General features: G+C 39.7%; 1 long non-coding RNA gene across 1 annotated transcript; it reads right to left on the minus strand.

The window, feature by feature from the left end:
- Positions 1 to 8,832: 8,832 nt before the first annotated feature.
- On the minus strand, positions 8,833 to 12,330 carry LOC114676846 (uncharacterized). Its single transcript, XR_003727939.2, has 4 exons — positions 12,197 to 12,330; positions 11,163 to 11,260; positions 10,101 to 10,211; positions 8,833 to 8,937 (listed from the first exon to the last, which is right to left on the minus strand). It is a non-coding gene; the product is annotated as an uncharacterized LOC114676846 (long non-coding RNA).
- Positions 12,331 to 13,689: the final 1,359 nt, after the last annotated feature.

Below are 13,689 nucleotides of genomic sequence, written 5' to 3' on the forward strand. Positions count from 1 at the left end.
CATTATATGAAAAAGATACTTGCACACACATGTTTACAGCAGCACAATATGCAATTGCAAGAATTTGAAACCAGCCTAAATGCCCATCAATCAATAAATGGATAAAGAAAATGTGGTATATATATTTATCATGGAATACTACTCAGCCATAAGATGGAATGAAATAACACATTAACAGCAACCTGGATGAAACTGGACACCATTATTCTAAGTGAAGTAACTTAGGAATGGAGCACCACACATTGTATGTTTTCACTCATAAGCAGGAGCTAAGCTATGAGGATGCAAAGGCACAAGAATGATACAATGGTCTTCGGGGACTCAGGGGAAAGGCTGGGATTTGGGGGGTGGGTGTGGTGAGGGATAAAACACTACACATTGGGTACAGTGTACACTGCTTGGGTGACGGGTGCACCAAAAATCTCAGAAATCACCATTAAAGAACTTATTCATGAAACCAAACACCACCTGTTCCCCAAAAACCTACCAAAATAATAATTAAAAAATTTATCTCCCAAAAACCTATTGAAATAAAAAAAAATTAACCACAATGATCTTAGGCATTGGGTATGGGGGCCTTAATGGATGGGAGCACTGCACTAACATTACAGCAATCCACTGTGAAACACCATTTGTAATTTACAGGTTTAAGAACAGACCAAATTCTACTGCTAAATGTTGAAGCAGTGAGGATAATCACCCATTCACTAATTAATTATGTCTTATATAATAAGTTTTATTTATTTGAAGTCATGTTGTAATTTATGTTGGACCATATTTGCTAATTTATCAAGATGGGGAGTCTAGGCACCATGGCTCACGCCTGTGATACCAGCACTTTGGGAGGCCGAGGCAGGATTGCTTGAGGCCAGAAGTTAGAGACCAGCCTAGGCAACACAGCAAGACGTCACTTCTATAAATTTTTTCAATTGGCTGTATTGGTGCATGCCTGTAATCCCAGCTACTTGGAAGGCTAAAATGGGAGGATTGCTTGAGCCCAGGAGCTCGAGGCAGCAGTGAGCTATGAATGTGCCACCACACTTCATTCAGGCTGGGTAATGAAGCAAGATCCCATCTCTAAAAAAATAAAAAATTAAACATAAATCAAATTTTTTTAAAAAAGTAGAGGGAGTTCTGTAAGGTTACATTTGGTGAAGTCAATGTGTAAGTGCAAATGATTTAATTTCAATTTGTTACTCATTAGGTCAGAGCATCCAGGTCCCCTGTGGACAGAGGTTTCTATGACTACGGGAAATTTAGGCAAGGTAACAGATGTGAGGCATAACTATGTGTCTTCTATTCTATACACAGTTACTCTGCTAGGATTGGGGGTGCAATGTTTAAATTTAGTGGATCCCGGGTGTAACAAAGTTTGAGCTCCAGTATTGATTAAGTTTGTGAAGGTATGCCAGTTGGTAGATTTCAGCAGATGTTAAAATTGATTCAGAATATATACTGGAGAGTTACAAATACCAGTCAGCACCCTGTTATCTTTGGACTGTATTAATTGTTTTAGCAAATAGTAAATTTCCAATTAGGTCAGATGACAGACTTTCGTTTTAATTTAAATTTTGTTTTTGTGTATATCCAATTTCCTTCCTTCCTCCCTCCCTCCCTCCTTCTTTCCTTCCTTCCTTCCTTCCTCCCTCCCTTCCTTCCTTCCTCCCTCCCTCCCTTCCTTCCTTCCTTCCTCCCTTCCTTCCTTCCCTCTCCGTCATTTTTTTGTCACTGGATATAGGGAAAGTTGTTCTCTTTCCCATTCATATTTATAGTTTTTTTTTTCTTTGAAAGAGAGCCAAATCAGTATCTTCAGAGTTAAGGTCCTCCTTTCAAGCAGATTGTGTGGTTTAAGAACCCTGGACTTAAGTCAGGTTGAGATTTCTCCCTTCTCTGTGCCTTAGGGGTACCGCAGATGTCTTTTCCTATAACCCTGGGAATTAGATCTTTGTTGCAGCAGAACCATGTGACAGAGTGATGCAGCACAACCAGCCCACAGTTCAGGGGTCAGTGGATTGAAACCATCCTCTGCTACTGCTCCATCTTGTTCTTCCGGGACTTCCCTCCCCCTCCACTTTTTTTCCTTTTAGGGTTTTGAAGCTTTAGTAGTATACACATTGCCTCATAATCAGTCAAAACTCCCTTTATCCCACATCATGGATTAAAGAGAACATTGCCGAGAGCCCTTCAGTCTTCTAGAAGGACTTTATCTGATAGGTCCTTTTTCCATGGTTTAGAATAAAAGAAGCAATAATTAGAAATGTCTCCCTCATAATAGGCTGTACAGCAAATTCTACTTTAAAGGCTGTTGTTTGTGTCTTTAACTGTGGCTGCCCTTAATGTTTTTGTCATCCACAGACAATTGTTGTCTCATTTTGTTCCTCTTTAAATGATGGTTTTATAATCAGCTATAAAATTTAACAGATGCTCTTAAATGCAGGATTCTGATTAATAATGCTGGAGATTGTGACATTAGAATAGAGGAAAAACTTTCAAATAGAAGAGTGAATGGTGTTTGATCTACTTTGGACTGTATTTTTATAAATGTTATTAGTATGTGTTCCAAAATTATTGGAAACTTCTATAGAAATGTAATCCCCAGTGTCAGAGCTGGGGCCTGCTGGGAAGTGGCTGGTCCATGGGAGCAGTTTCTAATGGTTTAGCATCATCCACCTAGCACTGCTCTCATGATAGACTTCTCATGAGATCTGGTTGTTGAAAGTGTGTAGGACCTTACCGCTCTCTCTCTTCCTCCTGCTCTTTCTGTGCCTTCCACCATGATTGTAAGTCTCCTGAGGCCTCCCCAGAAGCTGAGCAGATGTCAACATCATGCTTGCTGTACAGGCTGTGGAATTGTGAGCCAATTAAACCTCTTTTCTTCATAAATTACCCAGCCTCAGGTATTTCTTTATAGCAGTGCAAAAACAAACTAATACACTAGTGCTCTTTTTTCTTTCTTTCTTTCTTGCAGATCCACATTTCATTTGTTATTTTTGCCTAAGAGACAGCTTTTTAAAATTTATTGTAGTGTTGATCTGCTGGTGATTAGTTCTTTCAGCTTTTTTATATGAAAAAGGCTTCATTTTGTATTTGTTTTAGAAAGGTATTTTAGCTTCCCATAGAATTCCATAGAATTTTCAGTTGACAGGCTTTTGTTCTATTTTTCAGTACTCTTCTGTTTTCTAGATTAAATCATTCCTAGGGAAAATTTTTCTGTCATCCTTATTTTATTTTTAGCACATAAGACATCCTTTAAAAAATCCTGTTGTGTCTTATTTTAAGATTTTCTCCTTATCTTTGGTTTTTTAGTGATAAGTGGTTTGATAATGAACTACATTCATATAGTTTTCTTCACATTTCTTGTGCTTGAGGTTATTTGAGATTCTTAAAACTGTGAGTTTATTGTTTTAATCAATTTTATAATTTTTCCTACTATTATTTCTTCAATTTTGTGGGGCTTTTTTAGCATCTTTTTTTGTTTGGTTTGGTTTGGCTTTTTTATTCTCCTTTGGGTATTCCAATAACATGTGAGTTAGGCTACTAAAAGTTGTCCTACAGCTCACTGATCTTTTTTATTTTAATTGTAATTTTATTTTTATTTTTTTAATGTGTAATTTCTTTCTGTGATTTATGTTGGGGGGTTTCTACTGTGTTTGCAGGGTTGGCTTAGTGCAACTCTGTGGCTTTCTTGAGACATTTGAATAGTACAGAATTTTATTTAAAAATTTTAACCAACACATTATGTTTACTCATGATTGAAGGCATGGCTCTTGGCTGTTCCTCTTTTTTCTGCCTCACTCTTACCAACGTAGATGACAGAGCCTTGCAGACTCATCTAAGCCTTGTGAGACTCCATACCGTGTTTAAAACGTCATAACTGTTTTTTTGGTTACATATTATAGAGTCATTATTTAATTCTGAATCTAGCTTTAAATTTTTGTTTAAAGTAGGATTTTTTTTGTTCCCACTTAATGCTATTGAGTAGGTATACTTGTGTTGCTGCTTACTTGAGGACTAATAACTGTAGTTGGCCATGAAGCAAAAATCACATATTTCTAAATTATCCTTTTAAAAGATCCATTAAATTGCCTGTAAATCACAATGTAGACCAAAGTATTTATGCAGTACTTTAGAGACTCTTCATACCGACAAATATCCAGGTTTATCTCTAGTAGAAAAGAACAGTTGAGTACCAAATAGTTTGCATTTTATCACCTAATGTGCATCAAAAATAAATTTTTAAGCATGAGAACACTCAGAGTAGTGTGATGTTCATACTATGAGAGGCATTTAGGATGTGAAAGTGAGAAAACAAGGTTTTGTGAGTGTAGTCTTGGGATTACTCACTGTGTGCCTTTCAGCCACCTCCCTTCTCCCTCTCCTTTCATTGCTTTCTTCTCCTTGATTTTAAGTTGATTGTTGTATATGTATAATGGAACTCCCCAGGGTCATATTGTTTCAACAGCACATTATGAAACAAGTACTTTTAAATTCACATTCAAACACAGAGTCAAAGTAGAGGTTCTTCTTTGAATGAACCCTACATTGCCTTTGGGGGGTGGTCATCATGTATAATTTTTAAAATTTGTTAACCTCTGAAGCTAAAATTCATTTTTTTGTATTAAGTCTAATAGATTTGAAAACTTAAGTGTAGATTTTTTTAAAATGTTCAGTAAGGGTATATTTATACGATTTTTGTCACTGCAATTTGATTATTTCATTCATTGCTTTCTTTGTAACACTATTTCTTCCAAATATCATGCTTTCATTGGTTTTATGAACAGATTTATACTTTAGAGTGTGAGCAAGGAAGTACAAAAGAGGCTTCAGAGACTAGAGGGTCAGAGGGCAAAAAGAAGAAATCCAACTCCCAGCTCAGGTCAAAAGGGAAGAAAGGCTGGTATTGAAAGAAATCCAAGAATGACTGTGTCTGCAACTAGCCCTTTTCTGCAAAGTATTCATGATGTTTCAGTTAAAATATTTGTTCTTATGATGGTCAATAATATGAATAGTTATGCTTTGTAAAAGAATTCTTACAATTAATGGATCATTCTAAATTATTATATGTTTAGTTGCTATAGTAAGATGACGTCAAAGATTTATTGCCTGTTAAATGTTTCTGGGATCTTTGCTTTATTTTTATATTATGATCTGTGCTTCCAAAGTTGAGCTGTAATTTTATTGTTTATACAAATGTAGAATAAAGCTTAAGTTTGGGGAGAAAAATAAAAGCCAGAGTTTTCCTTTCAGCTCTATAGAACAGTCATTCATTTCTATAAATATTCTTTATGTACCTTTCCTAGTTCCACATTTAAAAAGATAAATGTGGGGATCTACACAGGTCTCAGTAAATAATAGTTGTTGATTAATAATGCATTTATTATAAAGCTTGAAGTTTAAAGTAGAATTTTGCTCAGCCTGCATATCTTTTATGGTCAGGCTGCTATAATTATGTAATACCCAGTTAAATTTCAATTTCAGATAAGTAATGAATATTTTAGTTTAAGCATGTCCCAAATATTGCATGGGATATACTTACACTGAAAAAATTATTTGTTTATCTGAAATTTAAAATTAACTGGGCATGCTATATTTTCTGTGGCAACCCTGTTTTATAGAGAACAGAGTAACTCAGCTAAATTTTAGAATACTTACCCTTAATCTGGTGTTCTAGGTCTTTACCTGTAATTATTATTATTATTTGGAGTCAGGGTCGTGCTCCATCACCCAGGCTGGAGTGCAGTGGCACAATCACAGTGCACTGCAGCCTTGAGCTTCTGGGCTCAAGTGATTCTGGCACCTCTGTCTTTGCCTCCCAAGTAGCTAGTACCACAGGTATGTGGGCCCAGCTAATTTTTTTTTTTTTTTTTTTTTTGTAGAGACAGGGTCTCAGGCTAGTCTGGAACTCCTGGGCTCAATCAATCCTCCCACCTCTGCCTTCACCTCCCAAATAGCTGAGACCACAGGCACATGCCACCACCATACACAGCTTATGTTTCATCAGGTTGGTGCAAAAGTAATTGCACCACCCTAATCATTCTTTGTGGAGACAGGGTCTTGCCCTGTTGTCTAGGCTGGTTTCCAACTCCTGGGCTCGAGTGACCCTCCTGCCTGGGCCTCTAAAAGTGCTGGGATTACAGATATGAGCCACTGCACCAAGTTACTTTGTATAATTTTTAACATAAACATAAGTATTTTGAGAAGTAGAAATGTTAAAACCCTTGGAGGAAAATATAAAGTGTACAATAGAAAAAAAAATCAAACAAATATAACAAAAAATTATCAAAATTTTCAGAGGAACAAAACAAAATCCAGTTTTTACAATCTTCAGGATTCAATCCCATTATATCAAACATATAAATAAACATATTCAAAGAAAAAGGCAATCAATAGAGACTGACCTCAAGATGACCCAGATGTTGGAATTAGTGTGAATTTTTAAAGTAGTTATTATAATTCTTACCAAAATAAAAACTCCAAAAACCCTCATAATAAATGGATAGGAAATCACAGCAGACAAGAAGAAACTACAAATAATAACAAAGGTTCAAGTGGAAATTCTAGAAGTGAGAAAGTTTTCCAAGTTAAAAAATATAATCAGTTGTTTTCAGGAGCAGCTTGGAGGTGGTAAAGAGTCAATGAACCTAAAATACAATTGAAGTTATTCAGTCTGAAAAATGTGAGCAGTCACAGGTTGTGGTGTGTGAGCTTTTCCTTTGGTTAGTGCTTTTAGGTAATCTTGGTTTTGATAAGATTACTAGACTGATCTGTCAGGGGCTAAGCCATAGTTCATCTTGGTTTCAGTAGTGGTTTAAACAAAACTCATGATATCCTTGTGTTCAAGATGGAAGAAGAGTGGACCAGATGACAATATTTAGATGCAGTCATTCTTAACCTCTTGTTGCTCTCCCAGTGGTCTAGCTGGGGTTTGTATAAAGCGGAATGGGAGAAACAGGGATGGAGACTCCACCTACCCTCTCCATTTGTCCACTTGTCCTCCTTCACTAGTGGATAAAGTCCGCGGGAACAGGCGATGTATTATTTTAAATCTGTATCTTCTGTTGTCAAGATCTGTAGTTAGTTCTGCTCCCTGGACTGGGGTCAGGAACCGAAGGAACATGAGGGTGAACGAGGTGACATGGAGTCCAAGAATACACTGTGCCTACATGCAGAATGTTTGTGCCAGGAAAACCAGTCAGCAGTCAGATGGTCTCAGACACCAAGTGGGAGGCAAGATTCAGTCTCGTGAAGGCGGTGATCCTCAATGTGTGCTTCCTATCGCTTGCTTCCGAATGACCTGGAGTACTTGTTCACATGCAAATGTGGAGCCCAGTCCTAGACCTGCTAAGCCTGTGTCTCCACGGATGGTCTCAGCAGTCGACACTGGAGACCTGCTAAGCCTGCGTCTCCACGGATGGGTCTCAGCAGTCGACACTGGAGACCTGCTAAGCCTGCGTCTTCATGGATGGGTCTCAGCAGTCGACACTGGAGACCTGCTAAGCCTGTGTCTCCACGGATGGGTCTGGGCAGTCGACATTGGAAATGTGCAGGTCCCTCGGAGACGCTTATGTAGATAAATTTGAACTGCTGTGTTTAAGGGTTAGGGAGCTGTCAAAAGCAAGGAATAGACCAGGCCCTTGGGTGGGAAGATTGCACAACCTTGGCACTATTAGCGTTCTGGGCAGAACAGGATTTTGCCACATGCTTCAAAGCATCCCTAGCCTCTACCCTCTAACACCATATCCCAGATGTGAAAACCAAAAAATGTCCCCTGGGAGGCAAAATAGTCACCAGCTGGGAACAGGAACCACTGCTTTGCGGGATCAGAGTAGTTACTTTGTTCCCAATCCAAGGATCAGAACCCAAGATGAGACAAAGTGCAGCTATCGGAACTGGAGGGCCAAGCTGAAGCTAGACCTACAACAAACGCTCCAAAAGCTCCTTTCTAGGCCTGATCCCGTGCCTCAGCTACCGAGCTTGTACAAATGCCATGTAACTCTAGATCTGGTGACAGATGGAATCGAAAGGCTAGAACTTGATAGGGTCTTTCAGGTTGGGCCAGCACACAACATGGACTTTTGACAACATCTAGATGCTTGAACCAACCTCAGTCCTGAGGCAGAATTTCCCGTGACATCTGATACACAGCCTGGATTTGGAGCACCCACTGGGATTAGATGCCACGGGAAGATTGTGTTTAGGAACTCTGAAAGAGACAGGCTTCAACAAAGCAGACCTAAGCAACACTTAGCAACTGAACTTCTTCAGCTTCCATTCCAGCCCACAAGGACAAAAGCTTCCCATACATATCCACTGTGGCTAACCCGTCCTCAGTAGGGAGTTTCCCCAGCATTGATCTCCCCTCTGTTCTGAGCCTACTTGCTCTTTTGTAATGTTTCCACTTTCGGTCCCACTCCCTAACAGATGATTTGTCCTCTCCGCCCAGCCCCCTAGTTCTGATATTTGGACTGTCTGTGATCTGGGTAGTACTTCAGAGGTAGAATCAAAGCCTTGTTGATTGGATTGGGAATTTCTAACTTCCTATTAAAGGCACTGATCAAGCATCTATTGTATAAAGTAAAGACTATGATCCAGTAAGACAGATTCCACAAGCAGTGCAGGAAGAATTGGTTTCTAGTACACTGCATGCTTCAGGACAGGAAATCCAGAAAAAAATTCTGTGGTACATTAAATGTGTACTATAAGTTTCATTTCCACGTGCAAAATTGTAGTTAGCTAAAAAGTACATCCATGAAGAATCTTGATTAAGCTTGTTTCATCCTGGTTAAACTAGTTACTAAACAATAATTTCACAACAACTCAAGAACTCTGTAAAAGCATTTCCTCTGAGTATTTTATTCAGAACAAAACACAAAAAGATAAGGCAGAAACAAAAATCCCTGTCATTTGCAGTATCTGTCGGCTTTCAATTTGGCTCTCCTAAGCAAAGAAAAGTAATAAAATTAATCTATGTAAAACATGCCATATATATTCAACTGCTACTAAATATAAAAAGCTTTAAAACTCTGTGGTCAATTTTGGTTATTATATTACCACAACACTTATATTAAAATATGTATACTTTTAAATTTGGTTTCTATAAAAAATGGATTCTAATCTTATAAAAGTTATTTCCTAATAGTCAATAAACATTGCCTAAGGGCTTTTTCAATCCACAATAGCAATTTTAATTATTCTGGAATTTAAGGGTGCTCTAAATTTCCATTCAACATGGTGAGAATGCTGTATTATTAGACGTGATAAAAGTTACAGGACACAGAGCTTATTCTGTTTTAGAGTCCACATCCTGATTGTATTTTATATCCTCTTCTTGATTTCTTCCATCTAGATATGTATTCATTTGCTCAGCTGGAAAAAATTCTTAACATTATGTACTGACTTTAGGTATGAAGTGTACCAGCTAGTTAACAGGAAATATGTAATTAAACATTGCCTTATCAAGAAATGTAAAAAAAGGGTAAGAGTAACTTTGCAACATAGGACTTCAATGAGCGGCTGGCAATTATCAAAATCTGGCACTTAATTGATTTATACTTGTCCACTCACAGCTAAACGTCTCTGCCTGTTTTCCTATGTTGTAAATCTAGGACATTACTTATCCACATAGGAAGAGTAATAAATGTTAATAATGTGCTATGATAAACATCCTGCACTCTTCCAAATCTTACAATAAAACTGCTTCAATTTCACTTGTTTAGCTTTTAGATTTTTAGCTGATCTATTCTTATTTTAAGGAACCTGAACTACTCTAACAGAATCCACATAATTTTTATATTAGTCAAACAGCTTCTTTCTAACTCTGGTTCTAATAGTTATAAAAAGATAATGATAAATTTATGAAGTAGGTACAGTCAAACCTTAATTTCTTAAAGTATATACTTAGAATCGGTTGTAATTTTTAGATATTCTTTCTTGACAGTCTTTTCCCAAACTTATGATGTCCTCTCAAAGTAATATTGCCACATTCATAAATTAGAAATAAAGACAAAAATGTGAAAACTATAGTAATTTAAGGGAACACAGGTTTTCTACACACCATTTCTATTGGCTACTGAAAATAGCGGAAATAAGTAAATAGCTACCTGTCCAGAAGCGTCTCATGCAAAAATCCATCTTTCCGAGCCTTTTTAAGAATTTTACTGTCTTCTTTACTTGTTTTAAGTTTGTGGTCTTGGAAGCTCTGAAATTTATTTCTGCAAAGAAAATATCTTCATTGAAAAATACCTCAAACTCTGATTATACATATTTACTATTAAATTTATAAATACTGCTAATTTCTTTTTCACTTATTAAAAAAGTCTAACTGTAGGCCAGGCACAGTGGCTCATGCCTGCAATCCCAGCACTTTGGGAGGCCAAGGCAAACAGATCACCTGAGGTCAGGAGTTCGAGAACAGCCTGGCCAACATGGTGAAACCCCATCTCTACTAAAAATACAAAAATTAGCTGAGCATAGTGGCGCATGCCTGTAGTCCCAGCTACTCAGGAGGCTGAGGCAGGAGAATCACATGAACCTGGGAGGCGAAGGCTGTGATGAGCCGAGATCACGCTACTGCACGCCAGTCTGGGCGACAGAGAGAGACTCCATCTTAGGGGAGACAAAAAAAAAAAAGTCTAATTGTATTTTTTTTTAAATAAGCTGGAGATTTTCAACAACAAAGATGACCTCCGTGACCCCTTTAGGGCTGCTCATTGGGAAGAACCACAAGGCCCCACTTCTATTAGGGCATGCCGGCTGGAGTCCTCCGTGTCCTGGCCATAGCACAGCCTTTGACTGGCATCACACCCATTCTATGAATGAACAGGGAGACGATTAACCCGGATGATGTTAAACCTAGTTAACCCGGATGAAGGTAGACCTAGTTAAGAGTGCACCTGCGTATTTAAAAATGATTCCTATTCTCTTTCCCCTGTAGTAAGTATGAGGGGATTTTTCTCTTGTATTTACTTCAAGAACCTGGTTGAGCTTCTGGTGGTACAACTCAAAAGCATGAGACCCATATGCATAGGCCTCCTGGAGGTTTTAACTCTCAGAGGTGGCCACACCTCACTGCAGCAATTTGTCAATTCCAGTTCAGGTTTTCCAGTCCCAGTGTGGGTTCCTTGGAGCATTGTGCTCCAGTGTACAGTGATTCTCCGCTTTACCTCTTCAGCCAATCTGGGGACAGTGGCTTTCCTGTGACCTCACGTCTTTTGCAGGTTTAAGAAGAGCTGCTGATTTTTCAGTTTGCTCAGCTTTTTACCTGTGAGGAGGGAGTGACAATTCTCAAGATTATTGTGTACGGAACCTGAAATTCCCCAACTCCATTATAGTAAAAAGTGTCTTCCCTTCCTCTGGCTCAAGAATTAAAAATTTTCTTTCTTTGACACATTGTAATTTGATTCCCTAAATATTTATAATTGTAGATTTAAAAACTCGGTCTTCTGCTGTATCAGACATCTAGACTGGCACTTTCCAACAGAATTATGAGAGTCCTGTCATAGAACTTGAAACCTTCGTTGTAGCCTCATATAAATACATAAACAGGTACAATTAATTTTACTAGTATATTTTTAACTCAAAATGCTCATACTATACTTTCAATAAGAAATACAAATAGGCCGGGTGCGGTGGCTCACATCTGTAATCCCAGCACTTTGGGAGGCCGAGGTGGGTGGATCACGAGGTCAGGAGATTGAGACCATCCTGACTAACACGGTGAAACCCCTTCTCTACTAAAAATACAAAAAATTAGCCAGGTGTGGCGGCAGGCACCTGTAATCCCAGCTACTTGGGAGGCTGAGGCAGGAGAATGGCATGAACTCCTGAGGCAGATCTTGCAGTGAGCCGAGATCACGCCACTGCGCTCCAGCCTGGGCGACAGAGCGAGACTCCGTCTCAAAAAAAAAAAAAGAAAGAAAAAAAAGAAAAAAGAAAAAAAACACAAATAAAATATTTTCTATTTTTTATATTAACTGGCATATCTTTCAGGCAGCAAATCCACTTCAGATCGGGCGTACTTCATGTGCTCAGCCGCCGCATGTGGTGAGTGACAGAGACCATCCTGCATGTGTGTGCACTTTTTACTGCCTTTTTCTTGACCACAGATTCTACCTCCAGTTTCTCTATGTATGCAGTGATTATTCGCTGAATATTACACATTGTGGGTAACATGTTGAGCACACTCAGGATCCCTGACCTTCCTCTGAAGCTTTCCAGCTCTTGTTTTAGCAGGTAGCACAGTCACTGCTGGGTCATCGTGACATGGGCAGGCTTGGATTGATTCAGCTGCTGGTGTGGATCTGTGGAGAGCTCCAATCCTGCACCCACTCCGATCTCCCCCTCCTGGACGTGGTAGGATGGCCATGCTCTACCCACACCTGAGCTCTCTCTGATCTCCCCCTCCTGGACGTGGAAGGGTGACCATGCTCCGCCCACACCTGAACTCTCTCTGATCTCCCCTTCCTGGATGTGGTAGGGTGGTATGCTCCACCCACACCTGAACTCTCTCTGATCTCCCCCTCCTGGACGTGGAAGGGTGGCCATGCTCCACCCACACCTGAACTCTCTCTGATCTCCACCTCCCGGACGTGGTAGGGTGGCCATGTTCCGCCCACACCTGAGAGCTCTCTGATCTCCCCACTTCTGGATGTGGTAGTGTGATATGCTCCACCCACACCTGAGCTCTCTCTGATCTCCCCCTCTCGGACGTGGTAGAGTGATATGCTCCGCCCACACCTGAGCTCTCTCTGATCTCCCCCTCCCGGACATGGTAGGGTGATATGCTCCGCCCACACCTGAACTCTCTCTGATCTCCCCTTCCTGGACGTGGTAGGGTGGCCATGCTCCGCCCACACCTGAGCTCTGTCCAATCTCCACCTCCTGGACGTGGTAGGGTGGCTATGCTCTGCCCACACCTGAGCTCTCTCCAATCTCCCTGCCCCTCCTGGACGTGGTAGGGTGGCCATCATGCTCCGCCCACATCTGAGCTCTCTCCGAGCTCTGCCTTCTGGACGTGGTAGGATGGCCATGCTCCTCCCACATCTGAGCTCTCGGCGCCGCGATCTGCAGGTGTTCTCCAGAGGGCAGGTGTACTGTGGGTGTGTCTCATTCATTCTCCTGCCCTCCCTCAGGTTCTGGCTGGCACAGCTGTGGTCACAGACTAAAAACACTCACCTCATCCGTTTTGTACAGTTTTACAGTTGTTTTTGGCAGATGTGTGATTTGGGTCCCTGTTCTCTCATCATGGCTAGAAGAAGTTTTGGCAAATTATTCTTGTATCTTTACTTTTGAAAACTAAAGGAAAGTTTCACCTATAGAATATTAGCGTTGCGACAATCCTAATGAGAGTTTCTCCAGAAACTATGATCCAGGTCAGCAACCAGTCATTTCATAGAAGATAAACTTCAAGAACATTCTCTGAAGGGCAATGAAGCTGAGTAAGCTCTAACCATTGTTACCAAATACCAAGAAAAATAGGTAAGAAAATGCAGCTAAGATTTTGTTCAAGTAATAAACATGCAAACTATCACTAAGCACAAAATAGACTGGGAGTAAAACATTTTTATGATATCGACATTTATGATTTTACAAACTGCCCCATGTGATATCAAGAGGACTCCTGATGAAAATTTACAAAGGATGTTTTATGGTTTATATAAAAATGCTAATCAAATAAATCCAAATATTTCA

Source organism: Macaca mulatta, chromosome 3, assembly GCF_049350105.2.
Source record: "Macaca mulatta isolate MMU2019108-1 chromosome 3, T2T-MMU8v2.0, whole genome shotgun sequence".
Taxonomy (NCBI): Eukaryota; Metazoa; Chordata; class Mammalia; order Primates; family Cercopithecidae; genus Macaca; species Macaca mulatta.